Here is a 23,006-nt window from a genome sequence, read left to right as displayed (position 1 = left end):
ACAGGAACACAAAACACAAATACACAGGGCTAGACCTCCTCCTCAAGCTCAAGAAAATGATATACCAAACAGAAGACTGAACGTACTCAGGGTGGTCGCCAAGCGGCCCAGAAACTAAAAAAAAGCCACGCTGTGCCCACTATACTGCGTTACCAGGAAGCCCGTGGCAGAAGCCCCGGAGGTTTCTTATAAATGCGCCTGCATTGGGGGTACCCGACGCTTTCGATGCATCACACAGCCTCGCTTTCACTTGTGCACGAGGGCCAAGATCTATGTCGCGATGTCCACTTACTTACTCCCACTAAAGGCCGCAGCGCCTGCGTCTATCGCGGCACACACTGACGCCCCGCCTTCACGGTGCACCGCGCAGTGGCGTCTCCACGAATTGGTGGAGTGGACGCCAAAAACCTATGGAAACGGAAACCATTTCGCGTGCGCAGTCGGTGAGCGAAGCAGCTGTGCAAGCATGCGCAATACTTTGTGGCCCAGAGGACGGAGCTCCAATAAAATGTATGTGTACCCTTTCGGCTAACGTTAATGCGCTGAGACCGGAACACGTCCGGCATCGCGACGAGGGAATCCGGGGTGGGGGGTCGCGACGAGGTCGTCTATCTTTTTATGGGCCGCGGGGCGGCGAAGTTTGGGAACCACTGCACCCCATTACCTGCGGCAATGCAGTCAAATAGAATACCGAGTCTCCTCAAAGTGATGACCGGAATCGGACTGAAAGTCTAGCTTGTATACCCTAAACCAAGTAAAGCCGCTGTGTTTCTCTTACACCCAAGTGCTTGTGCCTCTGGACAGGACTCCCCCGACAGGACATATTCCCCAATAATCCCTGTGAGCCGCCTGAATGCCGTTTTTTTTTTCTTTTCTTTTTAGGGAATAGGAAGCCGGCGTGCTGCCTGGCTGACCTTTCCCCTCTTTTCCCTTTTCTTTTTTCTTTCTGCCAACACACTCCCCTCCCACAGGATTTTAGTCTTCAGGGTGTTGGTGTCCCGCGCACAGTGACGCTTAGCATCGTGACAGCGTTAGCTTCGGACTGAGTCCGAGCTCTCGATTGATGTTGCCTGCCTGTTTTATAACAACAATAACATTATTTTGGTGATGAAGGTTGTAGTGTTTCATCGTCCTAGGCGGGACTCTACCCCATTCCTCGCGGTATTTTATTCTTTTTCATTTTGTTACAACAACAAGAACAATTAAATTATGAACGATGAAACTCGTCCCTATTCATCATCTAAAAAATAAAGTTATTTTTTGTTTGTTGTTATTTTAAATTATCAATGGTGATGACATTAGGTGTCTCCCCGCTTAGGATGCTGGACGTTATATATACCCCATATCATATGCGCTAATACGATTTGATGAGTTAGAATGACACGCTCGCGATGGTATCAGGGCGACGGCTTAGCGTTTGTCCAGTGTATAGGCCTGTGGCTGAAAGCCAGCGCTGGTGTATGGGATTGCGCCCCGGTCCAAGAGATATACTGAGTGGTCTGATGTCGTCGGTGCCCAGCTGACGCATAAGTATGAGTCGTTCCCTCGGGTAACTTTTTATGAGGATGTGCTGCTCAATGGTAGCTGGGACAGCACAGGTTGTGCACAGATCATTGTGTTGCTGAAGCCCGACTTATGCTGAAACAAAGCAGCAAAAGCGACAATCGACGTACGGTTGGTCGGGAAGTGACGGGGAAGTCTGATTGGCCTGCACTCTTGGCCTGGGAGGCGGAGCCTATTCTGTGCCGTGCATAATGGCACAAAATAGGCTCCGCCTCCCGTTTTCAACAAATCAGGGGTGAGAACGTTGTCACTCGGGATGACGGTTGGATAGGAGCTATGTGGTGAAGTTCATTTCTAAGAGTGTGCTGAAGGATATAGTGTGGGGTCCACTGTGTGGAGAAATGGCCACGTATGACGCCATGACGCCACTGCTAAGCGGCAGGGTCTTTACTTTTTTTTTATTGTTGTTTGCACACGAAGCAGATTTCATAAAGTTCCCGTCCGCCAAGTAGGTTAGGAAGGAACTGTAAGGAATCTGCATAGCTTCGTGTGTAACAAAAAGGAAAAAGAAATGAGAGAGAAGTTGGAAAAATATAATTATCGCACATTTTCTTCACATTCTCCCGTTGCGTTTCCGTCTTTATAAAAACACATCCGCAAACGTGACCATAAAATTCTCGTAAGGCACCGAAGGCACCGAATAAGGTACATTCCCCCTGTTGTATATTACGGGTCACTAATGGGCCGTCGCGCCCTCGGAAACGAAAGCTCGCGCGCGGACTGCCGGAGACGCAATGGGAGGTATTCATACAACATTGTCACGACACGCACGCGAAATATAATCATCGGTTAGCGCACTGATTTCTGCTCGAGATACCGCGGCAGAATACTGGTGCATAGGGTAGTATACCCCCTGTACTAGAGAGAATACTATGTACAACGTGGAAGAAAGGAAGAAAAAGATGGTAAATTGTGCTCGCGGTCTTTTCGTGCGGCGCGGGTCACGACTGCAGAGCGCGGTCTGATTTGATTTCGATACGGGTATACCTACTAACATATACGTGCGTTTTGCTGACCTTTTTACTTATGCGTTCTTTCGTCGTGGTGGTTTCACTCATCTGGTGTGAAAGTGCTTGTCCATTTAGGTCGAACGGGAGGCTTTTTTTTTCTCTTTCGTAATGAAAGAAAACAACGACTCTGCCTGCAGAGTGATCGAAGTCAAGGCGTCTCGATGCACTTTTACGCAATTTTGGGCGTGTTAGCGGCTTCGGTAGATTATTATTTGTACCCGTTTATGAGGGCCGTTCGATCACCAGCTCGTGCGGTCAACTTATTATGATGGGTACCGTTTCTACTGCGTAAAATCCCTCAACGAGTATATCTGTGTTCTCGACACGTTGCGGCGCCATGATTTATATTGGTTTAATTTCTTTTTATTCTGTTTCACGAAGAAGCGCAGTTATGAGCAGCATACACACGTGTACGGACGGTGAGAGACGGGAAAACACGAGGAAAAGACCCGTCAGACAGCAAAGCTGGTGGTGGGATCCTGCCTACGTCCCAGTCGTTTGGCGCTTACATGAAGTTTACATGAAGACATTCATTTAGTCTTGGCGAGCGGAGGAAGGGGGAATATGTAGTAACTCAAAGAAAAAGAGAAATAGGAGCGGTCGTTCAATCGCAAGGCCGACTGGCTACTCGATATACGAAAAACAAAGAGAATAGAAAAAAGAAACTAGAAGAAAAGAAGAGAGGAAAAGAAATTCATAATGATAAGACGAAGCAAGAAAAGACGAGAAAAAAGTAAACTGGCCGGTTGTTGGTCACCGATTCAGACTAATTGGCTGCGGCCTTATTTGGATCCCTCCAGCGCTGTGTATAGAACACGTACGACTTTAACGAGCGTATAAAAGTAGAAAACCCAATGAACTGGCGAGGAAAGCGGTCGGTATTTCGAACAGGGACTGTTCTTCTGCGGGCAGAACAGGCGGCCAGACGAAGAGTTTGTTCTTCCTATAACTTCAACAACTGTATGTTCCACAGGAAAACGATTTCAAGGACACCGAGCAAACGAAACAAAAGAGAAGACCCAATAACCCCAACAAAAGAACTCGACAATGATGGACGGCCATGGACACCGTGGCGTCCATCGTGCCAAGACTTCCCCCGAAAAGAACGCGCGCTCCGCATAGGAATGCACCTTCCGTCATAATTGTTATTGCTGAAGCGTAACTATATCGTATAATTTTCGTCGCAGTCCCCGTGTGTCTGAGGAAGCCCGCATTGTCTCTAATCCGGAGTCATTAGGAGCGCTACCCGACGAATGAAATAATAGCCGAGAACAATGACCGGTATGCACAAAGTTGAAAGGTCGGCCCGGGGTCACTCGCGGAGAGTCTGATGTCGCAGTTTGTATCGCGATAATGGTGTTGCTGGCGGCGCCTTCGAGGGTCCTCGCTAATCGCTTTTTGTGTATCGCGCGTCTGTGTTGCCAGCAGGGATGTGCTAATGCCTTTCATGTTCACGCGTATCGACTTCCTGGTGTTGATGATCGGGATGAATGAATGCGAGAAACGCTGTTTTGAAAGGCAAAGCGGGGTTGATGTCGAGGATGTAATGTAGTGGGCGTGTATAGGGGACGAGAATGCGGTTGCGTTGCTTCTCCACAACACAAAGCGAAGTTCGAAATCGACAAACCGAAAAATCTAAAGGTAAAAGAAAATGAAGAAGAACCACCTGTTCAGATGGCACTCTTACGGACGTCGGAGTTCAGCGCTTGAGGATTTTTCCGGCTCCGCAAAAGGCTTTTCTTTCTCTCTTTTTTATTTTTTTGCGAAGTATTGCCCGCTCTGCCTCCTCAGATTCATTACGTTTAAGAAAGAGGGAACATTTCCTTGAATTTGAGGAACACAGATACAAAACGATGAGGGACACATCTCTGTGTTCCTCAAGCTCAAAGAAATGTTACCTCTTTCGTAGATGTAACAAAATCTGAAGGCAAAGAACGGCTTTCTCTGCCCTCCTTAACGTATCTCTTTCTACCAGCACCAGCTCGCTAGCACAATTTTAGCTTGTTTATCAATTTAGGTTACATTTCATCACACCAGCTGCGCCGTGGGAGCGCTAAGGTATAGTGCTCAAGACTCTGCTATGTGAGTTTTCACAGGGTGAGTTTTCTAGTAGACATATACTCAGGCCCTCGCAGATCCCTCTCCGTATTTCCCTGTGCAGTTGCTTCTGCACCACCAACCAACACCACCTAGAAACAAAGCCTGAAAGAGTCGGCCAGTCACGACCGTGCTAAGACGAGCCACAATGAGCCACTTGTAGCCACAGAAATGCTGCGCTTAAAATCGTCGACCAGGAATAGCTGAATCCCGACTACACCGTATATATGTCAACCATACAGTTCTATGGTGTCCACATAGCGAGGCAGGAAGGTGAGGCATTCAGCAGGCTTTCGTTATCGAGGCAGCGTTGCCTCAACCCAGGACGCATACTACTAACTGCCTGTCCCCAACTCCTGTATTTACACTGCGTACACTGCTGAAACGTATAGATGTTTCGCGGTGTTAACACGGAGTCAAACAGAAACATTTGATCGCAACTCCTCGCGAAGCGCCCCGTATGTGGCGGACTTGCGGTTGATGATGCGGCTGGCTACACGTCTATGCTATAGAACCTGCGTATCTATACTGTTTACAGCTTTTCATCGACTCACGCGAGGAAACGTTTGCTTCACCAAACCAAAACGCCCGTCAGCGAAAGCCGAGCCGCATTCCGGGCAAGAAACACGTCACACGCGATCGCGTCACAAACCGTGAGAAAGTATGTGCTAATGTAATCAGTCGTGCCTAAGTGAATAGAGCTTCCATTGAATACATTTCTGAGCATGCTCCGAAGATGACCATGCCGTTTAGGGAGGCACAACCTTGCACTTCTCTTGTCAAGGTTTCCGTCTCTGGGAATGTTTGTGTACCACCTCCTCATGACCGAAAGCCTTCCATCGACCTGGCATACGGGATGAGCTAAGAAAATAACGGGCATGGAAAACCACTTTTCAATGGGCCGCAGCCCCTGATGAAGCTTTTCGTTCTTTTGTTTCATAGAACAATTGGAAGACCTATTGTCTTTCGAGCTTTTCTTACGCAAATCCGTTCGCTTTGAAAAAAAAAGAAAAGAAAAGAAAAAAGTTTGGGACGCGGTGTTCAACGTTGTCTCGTCCAGCCCGTGCGTGGAGAATTGTTTATTATTCGTGGCGGGGAAAACAGTATGTGAAGAATGGAGGCTGACAAGGACTCCGTGTGTCACATGGTCGTGGGCTGGCTCTTATTACGTGTGAAACTACTTCGTATTATGGGTAGCTCAGTCGGTATTGTGTTCGCCTACTGAGCCCAAGGTTGCGGGTTTAAACCCGAAGCTCGAGGGACCTTAAATACCGGTATGTTGAGGCTTCAGAGCACGTTAAAGAACCCCCGAGCGGGCGAAATTAATTAACAGACCGACCACCGTCGCGTCGCTCATGATGACGGTTGTCTCGTGACCTAAAGCCACGAACTATTTTTATTTATTGGGAACAAATAAAGAGTGACGTCTGCAAGTAGATATGATTAGGAAAATAACAGATCAGTGCCTTAAATTTGAATCTCATTCATCAAAACTCTATCTCGAACTTTCCAAACATCATCATAAAATATAGAGTTGCATGTTCACTCATAAAAATGAACTTCACCGCATAGCACGCTCCTAGCCAACCATAATCTCGAATGATATCGTTACCTGCCCTGATTTGTTGAAAGCGGGAGGCGTACGCCTTTTTTTTGTGACAATTATGAACAGCACAAGTGTTACAAAGAAGGCGTACGCCTCCCGTTTTCAACAAATCAGGGCAGATAACCATATCATTCGAGATGATGGTTGACTAGGAGCGTGCTATGCGGTGAAGTTCATTTCTAAGAGTGCACTCTAAAAACAGAACTTCACCGCATTGCACGCTGTGCGCCAACCATTGCCGCGATTGATAGGGCGAGAACGATGTCATTGGGACTACACTGTTAAAACAGAACTTCACCACATAGCACGCTCTTAGCCAACCATCATTCAGAATAATATAATTATGTGTCCTGATGTGTTCAAAACAGGGGGGAGGCGCCTATCTGGGACAAGATTATTCTGTCCCAGATAGGCGCCTCCTCCCATTTTCAACAAATCAAAACACAGAATGATATCATTCGGAATGATGGTTGGCTAGGAGCGTGCTATGTGGTGAAGTTCTGTTTTAACAGTGTACACTCTAAAAACAGAGTCTCACCGCATAGTACGCCGTGCGCCAACCGTTGCCACGAATGGTAGGGTTATTGCTTCTGATTCGAGGAGAGAGAGAGTGGCGTGCGCCTTTTTGTGTCAATTTAGACATGTGGTAATTGCCACAAAAAGGCGTACGCCTTCCTCTGTACTCGAATCAAAAGCGATAACTCTATCAATCGCGGCAATGGTTGGCGCACAGCGTGCAATGTGGTAAAGTCTGTTTTTAGAGTGTAGTCACAATGACATCGTTCTCGCCCATGATTTGTTGCAAACGGGAGCCGTACGCCTTTTTTGTACCAATTATGTACACTCTAAAAACTGAACTTCACCGCATAGCACGCTCTGCGCCAACCATTGCCACGAATGGTAGGGTTATCGCTTTTGATTCGACGAGAGAGGGAGGCGTACGCCGTTTTGTATCAACATTGGTTATATTATAAGTGACACAAAAAGGCGTACACCTCCCTCTCTCTTCGAATCAGAAGCGATAATCCTATCATTCGTGGCAATGGTTGGCGCAGAGCGTGCTATGCGGTGAAGTTCAGTTTTTAGAGTGTACATAATTGGTACAAAAAAGACGTACGCGCCTCCCAAACAAATCAGTTGCGAGAACGATGTCATTCGGGATTATGATTGACTAGGAGCGTGCTATGCAGTCAAGTTCATTTTTAAGAGTGCGCCCTACCGGTGAAGGCCAACAATTGCGCAGAATGATACTTTTATCACTCCGGATTTGTGGAATGCGCGGCGCGTACGCCTTTTTTGGAACTGCATAAGTGTTCCGAAAAGGCGTACGCCTCCAGTTCTTAACCAATTAGGGGGCAGAACGATGTCATTCGGGACGGTGATTGTCTAAGAGCGTGCTATGTAGTGAAGTTCTGTTTTTAGACATATGTCGGCACAGTTCCCCTAGAAGTCGGCCCAGGACGCACATTTCCCCAGGGCGTCAGTCGTGACGTTGCCCACATACGTGAGGCCGACAACGGCAAGCCCTTTCACCATCACCATCACCATCATTTGTTTTTAGAGTTCACTATTAAAATGCATCTCATGCTGGCTACACTCTTAAAAATGATGGTGGTGGTGGTGGTGATAGGGCTTGCCGTTGTCGGCCTCACGTATGTGGGCAACGTCACGACTGACGCTCTGGGGAAATGTGCGTCCTGGGCCGACTTCTAGGGGAACTGTGCCGACATATGTCTGAAAGCGTCTGAGGAAAACCCAGGAAAAACCCCAGACAGCACAGCCGGCACCGGGATTCGAACCCGGGTACCTCCCTGCCGTGCATAGTGGGCACAAAATAGGCTCCGCCTCCCGTTTTCAACAAATCTAGGGCGAGAACGTTGTCATTCGGGATGATGGTTGGCTAGGAGCGTGCTATGTGGTGAAGTTCATTTTTAAGAGTGTACAGTCGTGACGCTGCTACCACATAAGTCAAGCCAACAACGGCAAGCCGGTTTCGTCACCACCACCACAACCATAATCTGTTTTTAGAGTGTGTTAATTGTTGTTGCTATATCTCGAGAAGAAATCGTCCTTCGAGACAAGAAGTAGTGGCATTTTGTCACACATCTACAGTAGCCGGTTCAATGTAGAGCTAGGCCAACATCTCGATATTTTTTTTCCCTAACCAATAAACTGACAGGCTAGCACGTCCTTGGATGAATACGACGGCAGCTTGACCGACATTTACCAAAGAGTACCTTCATTCATAAACTGGGAAAATCTCTACAGAAACACTTCGTTATCTCCCATTAGTAATGTCATCTGCTCTCCCCTGTTGTGTCAGGAAGCTGTTGGAGCGCATGATACTTCACAGACTTGAATGGTGGCTCGAAAAGAGATCCTTCTTTCCACAAGAAATGTCGGGTTTCCGTCAGTACCGCTCAGCGCTGGATTCCATCATGGACTTAGTGTCCGCAGCACAGGAAGCAATGGTCCGCAAAAGGATAATGGTGGCTGTATTCCTCGATGTGAAACGGGCGTATGATACCGTCAGTCGCATTTTCAACCTATGCATGCTTACTTGTGCTTCTTTGCCATTAAGGGCCATGCGTTGGATCACGGATTTCCTTCGCGGTAGGTCCCTGTTTATCCGCACTGCTGAGGGAGATACTGCGCCTGTTCCATCAGACTACGGGGTGCCACAGGGAAGTGTGCTTAGCCCGCTTCTCTTCAACGTAGTTATGGCCGGTCTTAAGGACTGCATAGGGAGGAAAGTATATTTCTCTCTTTATGCTGACGACATCTGCATCTGGACTACCGGAAAATCTCGCCCCGCCATTCAGCGGCGACTGCAGTCAACCCTTAACTCCATACACCAATACCTGTTGACGGCAGGCTTAGATATCTCATTGGAGAAGACAGACGTCATCGCCTTCACGCGAAGGAACATGCTTCCCTATCGTCTTTCTGTGGCTGGACAGCAGCTCCAGTACTCCACCTCCTGTAAGTTCTTGCATGACCAGAATTCAGCGACACGGCACAGAAAGCCGGCTTCGCGGAATAGCAGACAACCATGCAAGAAAGCCAACTTGACAGATTTCCACGAGGGTATGGGAGGAGGAAAAATTCGGGGAAGGACGAGCAGGAACGATAAGAAAGAGAACTTTTAACGTCATCTGCACGCCAACAACACCGTGGGCACGCGGGGCACGCACGAGAGCTCGTGCTCAGGTAAAAAAAATGAAACGCGTGGGTCAGAAATTGAAACATACATCAAGCCTTTTGTGTTGGTTGAATGTCGTTGCGAAATCAAAAATCGCGCTATAGAAGCTCGTGAAGCGAAGTGATTGGTCCGCGTGAGAAAGGCACGATCTTAATATTAATAATTGGTGGCGCCGACTACGAGCATGAGCGACGCCAATTGGTTTATTTGTGAAGAATTTCATGATGCAAAAGCAGCTATAGCCTTAATGTAACCTTTAGTGGAAATTCATATGTACACGAATAATGTACTGGACAATAATTTCTATTGCAATTAAAAAAGAGTAGACAGGGACGTCCAGAGACCGCTTTTGCAAACCTGCTGTTCGTCAATCAGTACCAATGAATCTACATTTACGGGATCACGTATTTTCGGGCAGAATATTTCGTTTTCGTACATGATCACTTAGCACAGCCGCAAAAGCGTCGTTCTTCTGATATTCTAGAAACGCCATTGCGCCGATTCGCCATTTGTGTATTCCTTTGGCCTTTCTGTGAGCTTTTTCGTCATTGTACGGAAAAGAAATTTTACAGATATTTCATAGAATGCGAAATACTTGATAAAGAGAGAGAGAGAGAGAAATCTTTAAACGCACAGAACAATATGTGGCTATCCGGAGGTAAGAAACATTCGATGGTCTGCAGCACGGTTGAGGATAACCACTTGCGACGGTAAGCTAACAAGAAAATAAGCCAGCTGCTGGGAGTTGTTTTTCAATGTGGTCGCAGTTATGTCGCTGTCTTCACCTATCTTTGAATGACTCGGTAGCATACGTTTCTGGGCGTTTATTGTCACTCTTATACAGTGTTTTATGAAGGCCTCCGGTTGAATTATGCGTAAACAAGCGGCGATATCTACATATCTAAAAGATTTTTTTTTTTTTTTACTGGGCGCCCCTGAGACATTGGTCAAGAACTCAACACTGAGCATAGGAAGTAGCATGCGCTCATTAATTCAATAAAAAAGCCCATTTTCACTGGACGCTTTCGGAACCTCTATTTTACCGAAATCAGCGAAAAATATTCCAATGGGAAAAAAACGCGTCGAAACTTGGTGATTTTCTCCAGTAATTAATTGATTGAATTAATTGATTGATTAAGATAACCGTTACTACATTTGAGTCCCAAATTCTTGTCTGTATGGATCTTACTTTCATCTCGAAGACACGGCACCTATGTTAGAGGCTATAGCGCTCTAATAGTCACAACGAAATAAAAGACGACGGCAGTTTCGTTTTCCGAAACACGCTTGAAAGCAGAGCTTGACACTCACATGTCTCAGTTTCCCAATCACCTGGTCATCGCCACGGACGCATCTGTCTCTGAGGAACGGGCGGGAGTTGGCATTGTCATTCCGCAGCTCGACTTGCACAGTCCCGTCCGCCTCCCGGACTACACACCGGTCTTTCACAGTGAGTTTCTAGCCATGCTCCTAGCGCTGATGAGGGTTCCCATCGCTTTCAATATGGTGCTCCTCCTCTCTGACTCTCTTTCTGTGATTTCCTCCCTTGAGAGCCCTACAAGCCCCTTGATCGCCACCTTAGTTGCTTTTGCACCTAGCCACATCTCCCATCTCCTTGTCACCTGGATTCCTGGTCACCGCGGTCTCCCGCTCAACGAAGCCGCTGACACCCTGGCTAATATGGCACTCTCTGGGCCAATCCTGGATGTCCTTCCTCCAATAGCTGACATCGTCCGGGCGCGCTACAGACGCTTCCTTTCACTCGCGCGGCGTCGCCCTCCACGTCCTGGCTATGAACACCTCTTATTCCGTTGGAATCCTGAGCATTGTGGCTGCCGTGAGTTCGAAACTTCTGTAACGCGTGCTCGGTGCCTCTCCCTTCCATTGAACTTCTATCTTCACAGTGCTGGCCTCGAATCGGCACCTGCGTGCCCGCACTGCGGACAAGCCGAGACTGTCCATCACTTCTTTCTCGACTGCCCCTCCTACGCCACCATTCGTCGTCGCCTTCTCGTCCCCCCTCTTCTCTCCATCGGTGCTCAGCTCTCCCTGACATCTCTGCTATCCCTTGTAGCCTCCCATAATGGCGTTAGGGACCGCGCTGTTCTCCATAGTATCATGTCATTCATCTCCAGCTCTAACCGATTCTAACTCTTTTGAGAGGATCTAACTCTGAGTGGATCTAACTCTTTTTTAACATTTTGTTGACCGCTACTCAGTAGTCCTGGCCAATCTCCCTAGCGGACAAGCGCCATCCCGCTTGAGGAGCAACAACAACAACAACAACACGCGGACTCGGGCCGCGCATGAGCGCATGGGCAAGTGCGTTTGTTCTATGGCTACGTCGGTGGCATCACTTTTAGTGCAATTTTGACGACCATCCTCGCTTAAAGCCTTCTCCTTCTCCGCTGAGTCTTGACCAAGTCTGCCCTCGCACAAATTTCGAGCCGTCACTCAGGGCTCGACTGTAGGATGATTCCGCCAGTAATCCTCAACAGCGGATCCCCGAGCTGGATTGCACAACTCATCGATTCTATCTCCTGCTCTCCACGACTTTAATCGACACCGAGCTGCGGTCCGGAGGAGGTTCCGTCACATCACATGCCACACCTCCGGTGACAGCATCCCACGTTGAAGTATTTTTCCGACAACAGATACCATGAAAGACGTGTTCTTAAAACGTGCTCGAACCAGCGCCGTCTGTACCAATGTCCAGCGACAGAGCAATTTATACGCAACTGCTCTAAGGCATGCGCTAGCTGCTGGGCTATCGCCGACACACAGGAGCTGCAACTACGCAAGTTAAGCTAGTTAAGGAAAGAGTCATAGATGTGGACACTTTTTTCAAACCCTCAGTGCTAATGGATATTCTACGGAAAGCAGACGGAATGTATAGCTTCAATGGAGGGCAGCGAGATTGCAGGTTAAGCCAACTTTAAGAGTAGGTGTCCCGCAATTCTGGGAATGGGTGTAACGCTGGACTCCCGACTCTCGCGGAGAAGACATATAGCGGGCCTAGAGGCGAAACTCTCCAAAGGGATCGCCCTAATGCGACACATTGCTGGCCTTCGGTGGGGCTGCGATGCGCGATCTCTTTTGGCCATTCATCGGGCCTTGGTGCGTGGTCCGCTCCTATACAGCCTTCCAGTGTTACACGGGATTTCGCCATCCTCCGAGTCTAAGCTTCAGTGTCTTTTGGCACGTAGCCTTCGTGTGTGTCTGGGCGTACCAAGAACAACGGATACTGGTTTAGTCATGGCAGAAGCGAGAGAGACTCCGCTTGCTATCCAGCGCTTTAATGAGACGAGCCGTCACTATCTCCGTTTGTTGGCTCATCACCGGCGGCACCTTTACTGCTGAAGCTTTCCCGTCGCAGGAATAACAAGTTCAGGTCCTGCATTCAACAGCTAAAGCCTGACATGCCACGTTTTCAAGTTGAACCGCCAGGCGCGTTCAACTCCACCTTGGACCCTCCCTCTGCCATCTGCTTCACTATCCGTTCCCGGGCTGCAGAGAAAGGATGATGTCTCTGCAGGTGTGTCCAAGGCGCTCACACTGGATATGATGAGCGAGCTGTATGCAGGCTTTACTCCTCTTTTTACGGATGGCTCGTCCACAAAAGCCATCTCTGCATGCGCCTATATTATTCCGTCCGAAGACATAACCTAATTGGTATCTTCCGTCTCTCGCATCTGACGTTATTAGAATGTAGATTTATTGTACTTGCCAAAGGATCCACCAAAATCACACAACGTCAGTCCAACTGCGCAGTTCGTTCCAAAAACGTCCGTTCTACACTTCTTCCTCTACCTCTCTCTTGCCCATGACCATAGGGCTGCCTACAACCCCAACACTCCCCCCGTCTGAGCATGTGCTGAGCTGCATGCTTTGCTCTTTGCCATGCGCAAGATCCTGCAGTGTTCAGCTCGGCCATGGGTCTTCTACACAGACTCGAAAGCTGCTATCCAATACCTCGCAACAATGGGCATTCGAGGTCCTCTCATGTCTGTTGTTGCTGACGTGCTTGAAACTTACAAGGAGCTGCTGGACCTGGGCCACTGCATATTATTACAGTGGGTACCTGGTCATGTCGGCGTACCAGGCTGCTCTGCGGGGTCATCATATAGCTTCAGCCCACTCTATCATCTTGCCCAAAGGTGATCGTCAGGCCCTCGTCCGTGCTCTCTCTGCAGACAAGACAAGATCACAGTGGCTGCATGACATTACACCTTACTCTCTGCTCCACGCAGTGGATCCTTCTCTTTCACTGTCACTTCCTCATCACCTTCCGCGACACTACGCATCCCTTCTTCACCGCATGCGGCTGAATGTTGCATTTACACCAGTTATGAGGCAGCGTCTTCGCGCCTCGGACCTTTGTGCATCATGCAACGTGCGGGCAGACCAGCACCCCACCTACTTATGGACTGCCCGGACTACCAGCGGGAGCGTGGGATCTTGCAGCACGAACTGCATGCGATCGATCATCGCCCATTTACCATAGGCAAGGTGCTGGGCCCATGGTCCAGTCCCGCACATACACGCCAAGGTCTGCGTCAAGTTGCACTGGGGCAGCGCCCAGCCTGCTGGCCGGCATCAGCCCCATCTCATCATCGTATCTCTATGTGTGTGTGTGTGTGCTCTCCCCTGTTTGATTTTCTCTTTAGTTCAGTCTACCTCTTCTTCATTGCATTTTGTTTCCATCTGGTGTAGCCTTTGCTTTGTAACACGCGGTGGTGAACCATGGCCTCTGTAACGGATGGCTAACAAAAGCTCCTGGTAGTGCAGATATAATAACCTGTAGAATTTACTCTCCTTTGAATTTGTACCTGTAGAATCTCCACCCGCGACACCTGTAGAATCTTCTGTACCTGTATCTGTAGTAGCTTACCAGGCTTTCCTCGGTATTGCACCACATTTGCAAAAATATTGCGCTCTCAACTAACCATTTAAGAGGCCGACTGCAAGAATAAGGAAAAAAAAAACTATGTTCCATAAATAGCACAAATAAAAACGGAAAACAAACAAGTGCAGCAAACAAAACGTATATATGCCATAAGGGACAGAACCTCGTTGCAGGAAACAATAACGCTCCAAAAATGTTCTAAAGAGTTCGTGCAGCACTGACAAGGGTTCCATTGCTGTCTCTGCAGTTATTGACTCTGAGAGAGGAACCTCCGCCATCTTCAAAAGAAGCATTGAGAGGCGCACGTTGTATTGTTCTCGGACAGCTAAAAACGTGCAAGCCCTTCCACAATGTAAACAATGGCGATCGTTTCACGCTTTCAACAATAGGCTTTTCCTCCACGTATGCAAGTGAGAGCTACTGGGTTAGATGTGCGCGGGGGGGCTCGTATACCATCGCTTCCTCGATACCATGTAATCGGGCGCTAGGGACAACGGGCGACAGTACCTTCCTTCACTTGCGCCCACGCAAGTCAGCGACCTGCGCACGTGTAATTGCCTTGTTTTCAATAGTTACACAGTATATAGGCTAGAAGCATTCGGCTGTATAGGTCACTACAAAATCATGCATGTAGCATCGTCAAGCACTGCTTTCATTCCTGCACTTTCTATAGGGGATCAAGGTATAGGAAGGGGATATCCTACGTTTCGGAGCCAGTTCGGCTCCTTCCTCAGGGGTGACTGCGTAGTGGCGGTTGTCGGCAGCGTGATTGGAACGTCGGGTATCCCCTTCCTGTACCTGGTTAGAGATTTTCATTACTATTATTGCTTTTACCCAACCAGACACACTTGTGTCGAAGATGTTCACATTCTGGTCCTCTTGTACACGCTATAGATGAACTCGACTCATATTGCGACGTTTATGCCTCGCGCAAGACATTACTTGGCCATGTGGGGTTCGTGCTGGGTTAGCGCCATGGATATTACGCGGCGCACGGAACGCATCATTTCACCACCACATCATTTCATATCACATACTGACCAGTGTACCCTGAGGCCCTATTCTTCTCAAAGTAATTGACTTCGACTACTTTGTCTCTCTCCCGTCATTGGTCATTACGCGAGGAAGGCGCGAAGAAGAGAGGTGAATGCCACGCGGCCTCAACCAATAGGGCCCTCAACAGGCGAGACACACGATTACTTTGACGAGAATAGGGCCCCTGGGGGTAATGAGTCTCTTGTGTCCGCTCAGCCAGACATCCCATTCCAGAATCCTTTATTGATAGCGATCATCATGGTGCTTCTTACACTCGCGCGCTATCGGCTCTGCGCGACACCACAGAGTCACACTCTAAAAACAGTAAAAGTAAAGTAAAGAGTAAAGTAAAGTAATTGGAGCAGATTTACACAAAAGGTGTGTCAGTCTAGTGTGGCGACATGCTACATATGACGCAGGGTATACTCTAAAAACTGAACTTCACCGCATAGCACGCTCTGCACCGACCATTGCCACGAATGATAGGGTTATCGCTCCGAAGAGAGAGGGAAGCGTACGCCATTTTGTGTCAATTATCATATATCCAAATTGACACAAAAGGGTGTACACCGCCTCTCTCTTCGAATCAGAAGCGATAACCCGTGCAGAAGCATTTCATTCGTGGCAATGCTTGGCGCAGAGCGTTGCTTTGCGGTAAATTTCAGTTTTTAGAGTGTAGGACTGCGGATAAGTTAGACCACCTGAGGTTCTTTTGACGTGCGCCAGAAATCTCCGACACACGGTGCTGGAAGCAATGTTTACCTCCGGTCCTAGCTCACATTGCTACCGTCCTCGACCGGGATCGAACACGCGATCTTGAGCTCAGCAATGCGGTTAAGTTATCTAAAAATAGAACTTCACCACATAGCACCGAATGATACAGTGATCACTCCTGCTGATGTGTGGAAAGCGCGGGACGTGCGTCTTTTTGGGACAATCAATCCGGGCACCGGCTGTGCTGTCTGGGTGTTTTCCCTGGGTTTTCCTCAGACGCTCCAAGACAAATGTCAGCACAATTCCCCGTGAAGTCGGCCAAGGACGCATGGTTCCCCCTTGCGGTGCAGTCGTGACGTTGCCCGCCTAAGTGAGGCCGACTACGGCAAGCAGTGTCATCACCACCACCACCACCACCTAGGGACAATTAACATAGCTGCGTAAGTGTCACAAGGTGGTGGTGGTGGTGATGATGAAAGAGCTCGACATGTGTCACAAAAAGGCGTACGGCTCCCGTTTTTAACAAATCAAGGAGCAGGACGATGTCCTTCGGGATGGTAGATGGCTAAGAGTGTGCTATGTGGTGAAGTTCTGTTTTGCAGTCTGTTTTGAGTGCGGCCAACAACGGCAAGCTACTTCGACACCCCCACCCCCTTCTGTTCTCAGAGTGCACAAAGTAAAGGGGCACTGAAGTGCAAACATTCGGCGAAATTAAGTATATCGTTACCTTGACATCAATACAAAAGAAACGAGATTCATCGGTTGCGCCGTTCGTGATTTATGGGCGAAAGAAACCGCAATTTATGTTTTAACTCTCTTCTTACTCTCCCCTCTCCTTCTCAAGAAGCCCGACAATGAGTAGATGCCTATCGGACTGTTTTCCAAACGATCTCCCGCGATGATTGGACGAATCGTTTGAGGAGACCAATGGGAACCAGATAGGGATTGCAGGCCTTCTTGAGAAGTCTAAATTCCGGTTTCGATATTTCGCACAGAAATCACGAATGGTGAACCGACGAGTTCCATTCCTTTTGTGTTGATGTCAAGGTAACGGAATCTTTCATTCGGCGAGGGGAAATTTTTGCATTTCCTGATTCAAAATTTGCTCACACATCGTCACTAAACACATTTGTTGTTGATGTTGTTGTTATTTGAAGCTTCAGTAGTTTATCTTTGTATTGTACACTATATATAATTATTCCGTGCACGTTCCATTTCGAAGCGTGTATACCTCTTCCCCACGTCTATAGACACTCCAGCAGTAAGGCCGAGGTCAACGAATGCCCCGTTTTGTTGTGCTTTCCCCATGTGACGAGCCCACTAACGAGCATCAGTTACGCGAGCACGTTCCACTTCATCGAGCCCATTACGAAGGTCTCCTGCTAATGGCCGGTATGCCTAGGGGACACAAAAGGGGCACGTTCAGACAACAGCACTGAGACGTCCACGAGCCCAAATGGCTCGCCGAGTTGGATGATAAAATGAACGCAGAAAAAGACGCCTTAAACATTTCGTATACCGTATGGAGTTACACCGAAATTACCACTCTCCTGCGAACTGAACACGCGCGACTCCTACGGTATTCCCCCCTGCGCAGATGACCATGATGTATCTGACTGTGGAAGATCGTTGTGCATGGCGGTGTGCTCGTCGGAACGGAGGTGTGATTCGAATGAATTTGAGCGATGGCCAGCTGCTGTGGAGAAAGCCATTTGCAGCAGCACAGCAAGAACGAGTGGTCTCCTTGCTCGGGCGTCGCGCGGCGTCTCATACGTCATGTGGAAGAACCGTGAAGTTTAGATGCAGTTCTTTGACGTCGTATGTGGATGTGTTCTCATTCCATCTTTGGTGCGGAACTGTATTCTTTATTTTCGTATAGCATTACGGACCTGCAATGCCGCTGTATAGTATATGCAAGAACAGCGGTCTCTCTCTCTTTAGCATAAGTAGAAGCTTTCCTGACGTCCGTACAAGATATTAGCGGCGACTGTCGTGACATCGAGTGAGGAGAACCGGTTCGCCATCTTCATATGACCGATATGAGCAGTATAAAAGACGCTCTCTGCTTTTGTGCATCTCGAGCCGGGATTTTCGTTGGGGTGGGGCTGGTAACGATTGCATAATCAAGAGTCATCATCGCGGACTGCACCGGCACTTTTGACGAAAGACGGAGACGTTTGATGTAAGGTACGACAGCAAGTCACCAACCGACCTCGTACAAACATCGCCTTGTAGCGGAAAGGCACTTTTTCTGAAACGATGTTCACCAACGTGAACATCTCGAACAGACGTCATTGTTGCGCATCATTCAAGCGTCGTATTGATACGTCAACGATAATACATATATATACAGGGTAAAAGTTGGGGTACCATATATACGATTTACTTCAAGGAACTAGCCCGACTACCCGCACATACTGCATGCACATACAAGATGCTACATTCTGCACTCTACACTCTCTCTCTCACATCATCTCTCCCATAATCATCTCCCACACACTCACCATAGTTTTGGCGCTCTATGGTCTTTGTTGCCTTTGTGCCATTAAACGCATAATCTCTCTCTCTCACACACACACATTCTGCAACTGCAAGCCGTGCCGCCCGGTCCACTGTGCCAATGAACTTCATAAGAGTCTGAAGGCGGGGTATTTGGTACATCACAGCAGAATACGTAGTTGAAGCAGCCAAGAACACGGGACAGAGAAAGAGAGACATACATGATGACGATGATATGGGGATGTCTTCCGCTCATTGAGCAGAATGCTACCCCATCGCTATTGGGGAAAAATGAGAGGATGGTGATGAGGATGATGCTGACGACGCTGACGGGGTCTTAGAAGGAGTCGATCAGGCCGGTAGGTTCAAGGAATTTGATAAAGGGTCGCAAGACCGACATCTGCTTACGTTTGTCCCATGGTCCCAAAATGAGTCTAAGGTCAAGGGGTCGGCTGTCAATCCGCGCAAAGTCGTTTGCCAACAAGTGACGTTCCCTCCTGTAAGTGGCACATGCGATGATCACATGGTCCGCGGTCGCTGACACACCACACTCCGGGCACAGGGGGCTACTGGCACAGACACACAAAGAAAGAAGACACACCACAACCTGCTACAAGTAGCCTAGCAGGTTGTGGCGTGTCTTCTCTCTCTGTCCCGTGTTTTTGGCTGCTTCAACTATTCCGCTGTGCCAAGTGATCCACCATGTCCATACATCCAGTAGAGGATGCCATAACGCATTGTAGCAAACTGCTCGGTAAATTAGATGGCATATCCGTTAACCTCGGTGAATCCTTCAGCTCTGTGGACGCTGTGTAAAGTAGGTATCTAGGAAGGCAAGCTATTGCACTGTTTGATAAAGAACTTGCCTTCCTAAACACCTAATTTACGCACCGCCATGCGTTCATCAGCATGTATTAAGCTTTGTAACTCGGCACGTGTCGCCTGATACCGGTTGCGTATTTATGCATTCTTTTCCTGCAATACATTTCAGTTGTGAGTGACGCTTGTGGTTGTATGCTCCCTTCAGTCCTTGTCTTTCGCGTCCCAAAATTTTGCAGTATGCTTACGTAGGAATGCACTGGATAACGTGACACAGTCAGCGTACCAACGTCGTGAATAGCATGACACGTTGGATGTCCCGCCCCCTAGATTGTCAGCAACTTGGTCAACCCAATAACATGGTGATGATATGACACGGTGAATAAGGAGGCACGAAAATGGATGTCCCAGTCTCGTGAATGGGGTGGCGCTATGAACCATAGAAATCAGTACAAGTGGCCAGCTGGCACTTCCCCGGTTTTCACTTGTTGACTTTCCCATGGCCATCTACGAAGTCCTGGGCCTGCTTGCATGAACGTGGAAATTCCTCTGTGGTACTAGCTTTGCCAGTGCTCTACGACCGAGCAGCGTTGATGATAGTATGGCGTGTGCCCGAAGCAATACCGGAACTATAGTAAGGACGCCACTAAGGCACTTCCTCAACGTGACTGCAAGCGGGTCCTCCTTTGATATTCATGGCAAATGCGAGTCGTTTCTAAGCGAAAGAAAAAGAAAGAAAATATAGGAAACAATAAACACGCATGCCAAAATGGCGTAGATGCAGGCTAGCTGGTGGATGAACTCCATAATGTCGTGAGTCGTGTGTTGTGTGCCGTCCGTCTGTGTGCCCAGACCCAGGCTTTTACATTATGGAAACGCGCATGCTTTCTAAACCTCAAAGCCTTCAGTATGGGAAAACATTTCGTCGTGCATAAATTATAGAAATGAGTCCTGCCAGTTAGATCGGCGCGCAACAGCGGTATTTTTTCCCCTCGCATTTGACTGAAACTGTGATTGGAATATATCTCGAATTAAACACCGAGGGTTACTTCGCTGCGCTAACACGGAATTAAAACGCGCGCACACACACACACACAAAACACCCAGGTTCTGCGAGACGACGACCGCCACTATGTATGTCTAGTCCATTGGCCCGCTTTCTGTGCGTTTTCGAGCTGATGATAAGATAGCGCGTCGCACGAGCCGCCTTTCATTTATTTCTTTTCCTCGAATATGATATTGATTTCTTGTTAGCTCTTCTTTTTCAAAGTGGTTTGCCGTCGTAAAAGAAAATATTGGCTCCTGCAGGAAAGTTCAGCTGACATTAGTTCTGGTGAAATATGCCACAAAAGTAGGTGAACACCTTCACGTGTTCTCGAGCAGCTAGGCTGAGCGTGAAAAGTACGTACGTGCTCGGGGGTTAACGGTGTCCATTAACGCGATGAATATTGATACTAATGATAGCGAATCTCGTATGACTCACAAGGCATCGCGCTACAAATCATTCACTCCTGTTTTAACAGTTTTATTTGTTGCGTACATTTCTTAATAGTTCGTGGCTTTATATCGCGAGACAACGACGTTGAGCAACTCCAAAGGGGTCGGTGCGCCAAAATTCCAGCGCACCCCGTATTTACCGTCCTTAACGTAAGGCGCCGTGTCTAAGCACCTTGTACCCTGCCACCAAGTTGCTGGCGTCCTTGAAACCCGCAACGTTGGGGTCAGTAGAAGAAAACACTACTAACTGATCCACTGAGGTACACTTCAACGAACTGTATAGGAGGAGTTGGTTCATATTCATAATGAAACAGCAGCAACAGACGACGACAAAAGGTTAAGACGAAGTGGACAGGTGTCCCGTCTGCAGACTGCAGGTGTCCTGTCTACCTCGTCTTTGAACCTTTTGTCGTCGTCTATTGCTGCAGTTTCATTATGAAGAGGTACATTTCTTCCTGAATCGCATACTTCTTCCAGTACTTCCTCCAGTAACATCTTGGAAATCAGATCCGGCTTTATTATTGTCGTCATCACAACGTGCCGCACCCTTTACGCATGAAATCATCCGCCTGTGATTTGGCTCTCTCAGATCACCGACAAACAGTGACCGATGTGGAGCAATCCGTCAATTTCATCGTCCTAAGATCAATTCGATGGACGATGAGACGGTGGTGCCTTACGGACCTTGCCTGCCCTTGTAATCAGGGTTTGCCGACGATCCCGCCTTGAACTCTATCTTCCGCGAAGCACTGAAAACCGTGGCGAAACGATGGAATTTCCGACCGCCGCCGGGAATGCTGCTTCGACGAACCATCAAGCAGAGATTACGGAGAAGGGGATGTTCGCAAAAGAAAATTGGATTTCGTCTATAAGGATGGTCACACGAGCCTTAGAGAGACAAGTGTACGAAAGGATGATTTGTGGTCTTGGTGCGTATTTAATCGCAGGATCTGCTTCATACGTGCACGGTTTCTAAATTATACGCTACTTCGATGCTTCAATTTGCACGCCTACGTTTCGACTAATATACGTTGTCGTGATTACATTTGATGGGGCGTGGACAAAATTTGATTACAATGTTAAGCCACGGATACTTTCCTCTCTTGCCATATCGATGGTGACGTTTCTCGGAAACGATCGTCGGATACGTTAGCACCAGTGTGTTCGATGAGGTCACTTCCGCGTTTAGTGTACAGAAATGAAAAGCTAATAAGGAAAACGACGAATAAAACGAAAGTGACTTTTAGAACTGTACAGGGTATAGTTACACGCAACAAGTATATTTTGAAAGCGATAGCTTTTTGGGCCAACCACCGTGTAGGTCAGTCCGTAGCCTCATGGGACCACGTGACAACGACCACGCGACCAAAAGTATACGAAGGCCCTGATGAAGCTACCGCATTTCAATACGTTATCCACAATTCCTAAAGCTGCAGCTAGTTTTCGGTGATAACGGTTATTTACCTGTAAGGTTAGGTTACTACCACTTCTTTTTTCTTTTTAATTTCTGGGTCACTTTGCGTACATCCAAGTAACCACACGACGCCAGCACGAGAAAGCATGACTGAACGCCATCGAAAGCAATAGAAAGGCCTCGATGACCGCCTTTCAAAACGAAGGTCGACTCCAACGAGGACTCTGTGTCAAGCCCTATTGAAGACACCTACGACGAACGACGCTCACCGCCCTTGACAGCCCATCGTTTGTCCGGCTAACGAGTCTCCATCCATATACTCGCGCCTACGATTTCACTTTTCTTTCGGACAACGTGAAACACCAAGCGCACACAAGCTACGAAGGGGCCTGTGCCACCAATTCGTCATTTCGCTTCACTCTCTAACACCTCCATGGTTCACCTCAAAGTTTGGAGCTAAAGGTTTCGGAACTTCGTTTCGGGTACAGGAATCAGCACCTTGGCTCAGGTGGCTCTTCTGTGTTGTAATAGTAATTGGGGGTAGATTTACTCCCAATTCTATAGGATGCGTTGGTGCAACCACTGTTGGTTCGATGTCGTCTTCGCGGGTTATACATCACTATAGTTCGCTTCAGTCCGCAGAA

The 23,006-nt window shown here is 48.1% G+C and overlaps 1 protein-coding gene across 1 annotated transcript in view; it reads right to left on the bottom strand.

The window, feature by feature from the left end:
* The window catches only part of LOC135388665 (band 4.1-like protein 4), a 100,406-nt gene that overhangs the window by 49,918 nt on the left and 27,482 nt on the right, over nt 1-23,006 (bottom strand). The window lies entirely within an intron of this gene.

The sequence above is a fragment of the Ornithodoros turicata genome, chromosome 3 (genome assembly GCF_037126465.1).
Source record: "Ornithodoros turicata isolate Travis chromosome 3, ASM3712646v1, whole genome shotgun sequence".
Classification (NCBI taxonomy): Eukaryota; Metazoa; Arthropoda; class Arachnida; order Ixodida; family Argasidae; genus Ornithodoros; species Ornithodoros turicata.
Note: the sequence above shows the minus strand (reverse complement) of the source record. Positions and strands in the feature narration are given on the sequence as shown.